This window comes from Amborella trichopoda, chromosome 4, assembly GCF_054954075.1.
Source record: "Amborella trichopoda isolate Santa Cruz 75 chromosome 4, AtrichopodaSantaCruz75HAP2 v2.0, whole genome shotgun sequence".
In the NCBI taxonomy this organism is placed as follows: Eukaryota; Viridiplantae; Streptophyta; class Magnoliopsida; order Amborellales; family Amborellaceae; genus Amborella; species Amborella trichopoda.
In genome coordinates, this window is record NC_142339.1 from 29180797 (window position 1) to 29189118 (window position 8322).

Genomic DNA, 8322 nt, shown 5'->3' on the forward strand with positions numbered 1-8322 from the left:
CTATTTTTCAGAAAGACGATGTCACTTACCCACAATTATTTGAGAGGGAGCTTCCGATAAAAAAATTCGGTTCGAGAGAGAGATCTCAAAATTTTCTAGGGTAGGAGTGCTCACCTCCCCTATTTAAATTCTTAGAACGTATTATTATAATATTTTATTACGCTCTACCTCATACCTAAGGGGTCGCGTTAAGCGTCTGCTTTTAACATACGAAAACCACGTCCGCTAAAGGACGTGGCCAGCTGCAAGCAGCAACAGGCAAAAGTAGGCAAAGGAAAAAGTAAAGGCAAAGGCAAAGGCAAAACCTTTTGTAAATAGTGATGGTCCCCAAGGACCATCATACTCAAACAGAACATCACCTATTTAAAAGCATATTTTCTCCTTTTTTTTTTTTTTTTTTTTTTTTTTTTGAAATTTTAGGATTGTTACACCAACAATACATGAAATTCCAAAACGGTCCTTACTACTGTCCTAGAACCTGTGTGATCTTTCATGAATGATTCGGGATTGCTTTGACGCTTGTTTGGCCTAAAGATGAATACTTTCTTGTTGGGCTGGGCATGACGATTGATTTAATACCAACTTTGAGCCACGGATCACGTTTTTAGGCCACGATCATGCGACTTGAAATTTGTATGAATCTTAGAAACTTCTGATCAATAATGTACTTGTTTCTTGATGTTTCTTTTTTATTTCTTCATTGATTTGCACTGAGCATGCCGTCACGATTGCGTTGCAGCAAACGCAGCTCAATTTCGTACCTAAACGGAGATTTCGTTGTCATGGGTTTTTGGCCAGATCTTGAAATTCGACGACGGGAATCTGTAGTAACTTTGATTCCTTTATGTGTCGATTACAACTGTTCATCATATGTGGGGTTCGGACCAAATGTAGCCTCAGACCTTACGTACATGATGCAATTAGTTTCGCATCGATTGGGTACGCGGGCGCTGCAGTATGACTGCTCGAGTGGGTCATGCTACTGCTGATTTTCCTACAACTGTCTTCATGAATTACCAACTTCTCTCTAGTTTTTTTCCCTACTCGGGCATCGCCATGGGTCGTGCCACATATCGAAACACTCGTCCTGACAAGACGAACATACTCGCAAATTTTAAGAGCGATCCGACTCAAGATGAGTGAGATACGAGCTTTCAAAGTTGCTGATCGTGACTGTGTGAAGCACTCTCCTTTAATAGAGATTGGTACAGGGAGACTGCACGGGAATAGCGTGCGGCCTACCTCTTTTTAATGTTTCACCCATAACTTTGTCCTGGAACGTCCGTTTAAGCTGCAACTTGACCCTTAGGGGTTTTCAACTGTTTCGGATCCAATGGCAGTGCACCCATAGTCATTTGACCCACCAAAAATAGAGTTCTATTTACAAGGTCCGTTTCAAGGTGTTGAAGCTGATTTTTCTGAAATTGTTTCTTTGTCTGCACTGCCTTAAACATGTCGGATTATGACAAAATTTGACAGGTGGCCTTTTGAAGTCCTTATGAATATTCTAACCTATTCTGGGGCAATTTTGAGACTGTCGAAAGTTACATTGTATGTTAGCGCTTTATTGACTGACTTCTCTTTTATCCGCATCGGGGACCCAAGTTGCTGAAAAATGTCTTTAAACAGTTTGAGGTTTTTTTCCATCACTTGTATCCTTAGTGACAATAAGGAGAGAGCAACTTGCGACCTAGGTCTGCAACTACCAAAATGCATGTGGACTACGGAAGCCGTAAGACAATAAGCATAATTCGAAAGTGGAATTTTCATCAGTCACAGAATGGACAGAGAACGTGCAAGAACGTGGCTACGGGTCTCCTAAGAACACATGCCAAGTTCTGTCACAATCCGACAATTTTAAGATAGTGCAGACGACAAAACAGTTTCGAAAAATCTTGTCTCTCTCATGCTGAAAATGGGCTTTGAATTACAACACCATTATCCAAGCATTAAATGGTCTCCATACCATCGCCATTGGATTCAGAACGATCGAAAACCCTAAAGTACCAATTTTCGATGCATTTGGAGGCTTCTGGAGCAAGTTATGCCCAACTTACTCAAAATGGGTAGGCCGTAAACTATTATGGTGTGCCTTCAGCGAACCAGTTTCTATTAATGGAAACTGTGCTTCACAATTTCGGATGTAAACTTTTCATGACCGGATCTTCTTTATTCTGGGTTGGATTGATCCCAAATTCTGGGAGTTTGTTCGTCTCCATGACTCGGTCGATTTGATATATAGCACGCATGATAACACGGCCTAAACCGAGAGAAATCTATTAGAGAAGTTCGTCTAAAAACATTCAAAACTAGCCGGAAATTTTCAGCAATACCTCCCCTCGATCAAATGGCCATATCATGACACTCACAAGCCGGATCGATGTTAAGCCAGACCCATTACGAGCACGAGGTCAGAGGCTTCATTTGAGCAGAACCTCGCATATGATGGACGGTCAAATTCGATGCATGATGAGTCTGAAGTTGTTGTAATTCCGGCCACCGAAATCCAAAAGCCGACCAAAGTTTCTCAATTTGGAAAACGGTCATCCGGGCATCAAATAGAGCCGCTCTTTTTGTAGAACGATCGTGGCAACTTGTTTGTCACACTACAATCAAGAAATCAGCAAAAAACATTGAGAAACATGTTGAATCTTAAAATTAAGGTTGTACATTTTTCTATGTTTTTGCCACATCATGATCATGGTTCAACACTCAGATCCATGGCATGAAATTGGTACCAAAATGATCGTCTTCTCGAGCTCATCAAGAAAACAATAATCTTTCGACCGGATGGCAACTGGAAAAGCCCTGAATCAACCATAGAAAGTTTGCACGATTGAAAGGCCATTAAAGGGACTGATTTGAAATTATTCAGATTGTTGATGCAGGGGCAAAATCTTTATTTTACCCCATTTTTTTAGATTTATTTTATTTCTTTTAATGTCTAATTTTCAATAAATAGGTTAAAAATCGATTGTACACCCATGTCATGTTTGGGCCCCACCTTTATATAAAGAAGCATGCACCTCATGTAATGGATCCTTGGCTTCAATTAATAAAAAAATATTATTTTGGCTTAAGTATGGGTCATGGCTTGATGAGAGGAAAGAGAAAATTTTGAGCGGTACCCTCAAGAATCATAAATAATCTTCTCTCTCCTCTCCTCTTTTTATCTCTTTTTCCTTCACTTTTTTTTTTTTCTTTCTCTCTCCTCTTTTTCTCTCTTTCTATCTCTCCTCTTAAGAGCAACAACATGGGTCTACCTTTTTTAGCGAGCCTTGATGCAATCTCTATATCTTCTCCCTTTTTTTGCCTCTCTCTTTCCTCACATAGACAATAACATGAATCTCTCCTTTTTGACGGGTCTCGATGCGATCTTTGTACCTCTTTTCGCTCTTTCCCTCTCTTTTCACTCTTCTTTCTCTCTTCCCTCTCTTCGATAGAGGCATAAGCTGCCGTCCATGGCTTTTTCTCTTTTCTCTATTCTTTTTCTCTCTCTTCCTTCTCCTCGATGGCAGCATAAACGACCGTGTATTCTTTTCTCTCTCATCTCTCTTTCTCTCTCTCTCTCTTGCTTAAGACCAGCGGCGGCTGACCTGGGCCACCGTCCACGACGTCCGCCCTCTTTTTCTCTTCCCTCGTGTACCCTCATGTCCACACCCTTTCCCTCTCTACTCGTGCTCTCTCAAGTCCACCAACCTTCCAGCCCTTTTTCTTTTTCTCAGCTAAAATAAAAGGAAAACACTGACGGCGGCTTCAGCCGCCATCCATGTTTTACTGCCCTATCTTTCTCTTTCTGTGAAGCCTCATGTCCATACCAGTCCAATTCACTACCAACACACAGGCGGTAGGGTCAACGATCGCCCATGGCCCTGCTGCCCACACTCGACCTCACCGTCGCCCATGACTGCACGACCACCACTCCCTGTCATACTCCCGCAAGTCCACCTACTCGCCGTGTTCACTGGCCATGCTCCCTCAAAACCTCTCTCCCCATTTTCACCCAACTTCCCCTGTCCTCCACTTCACTCGCCTGCAACCAGCAGCCACCTCCACCTCTCTCTAATCTCACACCAGTCACGACCATCACCTGCTACCCCCTCTGCTACTCTCCCGTGCTGTCCTCTCACTGCTACCTTCCACTTTCTCTCTCTAAAAAAACCAATACCGACTCTTTCTCTCGGTTCTTCGCTACTCCCTTCCTCTCTCTAACCCACTGTTGCCACCACCTACTCTCGCCTGCCCCATTTCCGCCATCTGCAGTGCCCATCCACCACCACCAATTTCCATCTCCTCCAGCTTGCAACCAACCGTCTCCGCCTCTTTCTCCACCTCCACCACCAATTTCCGCCGCCCATCTCAATCGCATCCCCTTCCCTGCTCTCAGCCTCTCTTCCTCACCATCATCTCCTTCTTCACCGCCTGCAGCCGTCTTTTCCCACCTTACCATTTTCTCTCTCTAACCCGCTCACAGCTCTCTGTGCCTCTTCACGATCCTCTGCAACTCCACCATTCCCTCGCTGCACTTTCTCTCACTAGAACCCACAAACGAGCAACCCCATTCCCCTGTTTCTTTTTCTTTTATTTCGTTCTGTTTCATTTTCTTTCAATGTTTCGTTTCGTTTGCACCGTTTAGTTCTATTTCGTTTAAAATATCTCTCTCTCTTAACCAATACTCCTTTCCTCATTTTGTCTTATTGCATTTTCTTCTTTCCATCTCCTTTACGTTAAAGCATGCCCTATTGTTTTTACTACAGTTTACTCTACTCTATTCTTTATTTACTCTTTCCATTTTATTTTTATTTTCTCTATTGTTCTTATTTTATTTTATTCCCTTCTTTTCATTTTATTTTATTCACTTCATTTTATTTTCCTTCGTTCTATTTTATTATATTTATTTTATCTCACTTATTTTATCCTACCATATCTTACTCCATTTAATATATTTATTTATTTTATTGTCTCATGTTATTTTATTTTTATTTTCCTTTATCTTATTTATTTTATTTTACTTTTATTTTATTAACCTACTTTATTTTATTTCACTTTACTTTATTTCCATTACCTAATTTTATTTTATCTTTTAACTCCTTTATTTTGTTTTACCTTACTTCATTTCATTTTACCTCATTTATTTCACTTCACTTACCTCTCTTTTTTTATTTTACCTTATTTTATTTACCTCTTTTATGGTATTTTATTTTATTTTATTTAAATTCCATTTTTCTTCCATCTTATCCCCTCTCATTTTATTTTACTCATCCCTTTCCATTTCATTTTCATCTCGTCCATTTTATGGAATTTTATTTTCCACAAGTATGAGTCTTCATACCGCTTGTTTGGACATCTCACATGTGTGTGTAGGAACGCAGAAAAATGAGTCAAGGGAATTGAAGCCGAACAGGCCTCAGGCCAAGGGACATTCTTCATGATCTAAGAGGGCGCCCACACGAGCTAGCCCACGCGTGTCACGGACCCACGTGAGATAAGTCCCGCCTCACACCCTTAATTCCTTTCTAATCAGTTGGTACCGTGCCCGTGTCTTCTTTACGCGGTTCCCAAGAGAGCAAGCACAAGTCCGCGGTCCATCTCGAACCCGCAACCATGCCACCAGATCATCCTGACCCAGAGGGCAAGATTGAGGCACCTAATCAATGCTCAATTATGATATGAATGTATGATAATGAGATATGCCCTGTTATGATATGAATGCATATAGTAAGACATGCTCTGTTATGATGTGTTATGCACATACTCTAATATGATATGAAACATGCTCTGTTATGATATGTGTATACGGCACTACACAACTGGCTATACCGTTGGTAGTGTAATGATATGATATGTGTGTAAGGCACTACGTAACGAGCTATACCATTGGTGGTGTAATGAAATGATATGTGTGTAAGGCCCATGTGATCAGTGATATGTGTGTAAGGCCCATGTGATTAGTGATATGTGTGCATGACTTTGAGACAAGCTATGTGATGTGTGATAGGACCTATGTGGTCAGCTATGTGATAAGTGTTATGTGATAAAGCCTATGTGGTCAGCTATGTGATAAGACCCGTGTGGTCAGAAATTGTGTCGACAGTAGAGACATTTCCCTGACTCCCTATGATAGGACGGGAGTTAGAGTGAATATGTGTTGGGAGGGTCATCCCCCCACAAAATTCTATATGAGCCACTATCCATTGGGACCCCTTTGGTAGTGTAATGCCCTCTAGCGGAGATGCAAAGAGACGGTCGTGTCTTACAAGGCTGGTGCCTATCAAAAGCCGTAAAGCGCTTTAATGAATGTGTGTATGAAGCACAATGCAACAGGTTATACCATTGGTGGTGCTTCCCTCCTGAGTGATGGTAGAAGTGCTAAGCAATGGGATTGGCTTAGCTTCATGGATAGGGCTTCTACTTCGAGAGTACATGATCTAGGGAGTGAGTTGGTATTTGTTGAATTTGTTTATGCTGATCTGTTACGATTTTCATGCTTGAATGAAATGATATCTGATTTGTTTTTCTCCACCATGAAATGATTCACGCACGACACATTGCAAAATATGATTTGGACACATGGCTACATGTTTGTAAGACTTACATGACATCTTGATTATTATTATGAGACAATGTTCATAGGTAGGAAAGCATGACACCTCGATCTATTTACTGGGATTTACAGCTTACTATTTTAACTTTCATCTATGTAGAGTGATAGTCAACGCGTTTTAGAATGACGTTCTGATGATTGTGGTTGGAGCCCCGTACTCCCTTCCTACTGAAGCTTATTATGTTTAAAGACCAGCACAGCGGCAACACTACTCAAAACCCAAGTCAACGCGATGTTGCTAATCTAAGCCCTTTCATAGTCAAGTGAGAAGAGAAAAGGGTGAAGAGAAGAGGGCGAGGCGACAAAGAGAGGGCAAGCCCGGATGTCCATAAGCGTCGCAGTTTACAACACGAGGAGGCGACACATCCTTTGTGGATGCCATTGTCTCCTAACGACACAGGGAGAATGGCGATAGGCACCGAACGCACAGAGGAAGCCCGCGGACGGGTGATGGGTGTTGTCAGGGCCTTTAGTGGGCGGCGATAGGTATCGCTGTCTACGTTAGATGCGTAGTAGAGGAAGACTCCTTTGGGCGGCAACACGTTTCACCGTCTAGGTTCTTCACCGAGACGCCAAAGCTACATCTGTAGGCAGAGATGGGCAGCATCGTCTACAAACTTCACTGAGAGAAAGAGACAAACGAGAAGGAGGGGAAGAAGATTCACGCATGGTGTTGCCATCGCTATGCACGACCTGTGTGACCAAGGGAGAGGCATGCACGGCACTGCCACTGTCGTGCACAACCTCCGCGAGGGACTCAGACGAAGAAGGGGAGAAGAGAGGGGAGAAGGGAGAGAGAAGAAGAAAAAGAAAAAGAAGAGAGAAAAGATTTACCTCAACCTTAGGGGTACTGGTCGAAAGTTTCTCTTACCTCACCCTCTCTCTCAAGCGTAACACCACAATTGTAAGAAAGAGAAACTTGTATTAAGTGAAAACTCTCTTGTGTGTGTATGTATCTGCCTTCTCTCCTCTTTTCTGCATAAAATGATGGTACGTATATATAAAAGTGTGCCCCAAACATGGGTGGATGATCAAAAGTAACCCTAATTGCTGGAAGTTAAGATTAAATTGAATTAAAAGAAATTAAAAAATAGGGTGCAAAAATGACAAATTTGCCCCTTCTTAACAAGTTGTGGAATTCCATAATAGTCCATGTGTTGCCCTAGGACTTGCGTGCTCTTGCATGGCTGATCCGGGGTTGTTCTAATGTCCGGTTGATCGTAAGATGATTATTTTCTTGTAGGGCTCGGCATGGCGATCGATTTGATACCAACTTCGAGCCATCGATCGTGTTTTTGATGCATGATCATGTGACTTGAACTTTGAGTAGATCTTGAAACTTTGAATCTATAGTGTGTTCGTTCCTTGATGTTTTTTCGTGTTTTCTACGCTGAATCACACTAAGCATGCTGCTATGAGCACGGGGCACCAAACGCAGCTCGATTTCATGGTCGAACGAAAATTTTGCAAGTTTGGAATTTTGGCCAGAATCTTCCGACGACGGAATTTGCAGTCTGTTCGTCGGCTTCGTGTGCAGAATCTGACCATTCATCATGTATGGGATTCGGGTCAGAGATGGCCCGAGATCTTACGCCCACAATAGATTTGGTCTCGCGTTGATTGAACTCTCGAGCGACGTGCCGCTCGAGCGAGGCACGATGCTGTTGAATTTCCTGCACTTTCTTCACGGAGCAACTTCTCTCTAGCTTTTCTCCACG

The 8322-nt window shown here is 42.3% G+C and overlaps 2 long non-coding RNA genes across 2 annotated transcripts; one reads left to right on the plus strand and one right to left on the minus strand.

Moving 5' to 3' along the window:
• Positions 1 to 681: 681 nt before the first annotated feature.
• LOC148782396 (uncharacterized) lies at positions 682 to 3710 on the minus strand. The gene is made up of 2 exons (XR_016053451.1): positions 3264 to 3710; positions 682 to 2606 (listed from the first exon to the last, which is right to left on the minus strand). It is a non-coding gene; the product is annotated as an uncharacterized LOC148782396 (long non-coding RNA).
• On the plus strand, positions 2904 to 7667 carry LOC148782397 (uncharacterized). Its single transcript, XR_016053452.1, has 2 exons — positions 2904 to 5675; positions 6705 to 7667. It is a non-coding gene; the product is annotated as an uncharacterized LOC148782397 (long non-coding RNA).
• Positions 7668 to 8322: the final 655 nt, after the last annotated feature.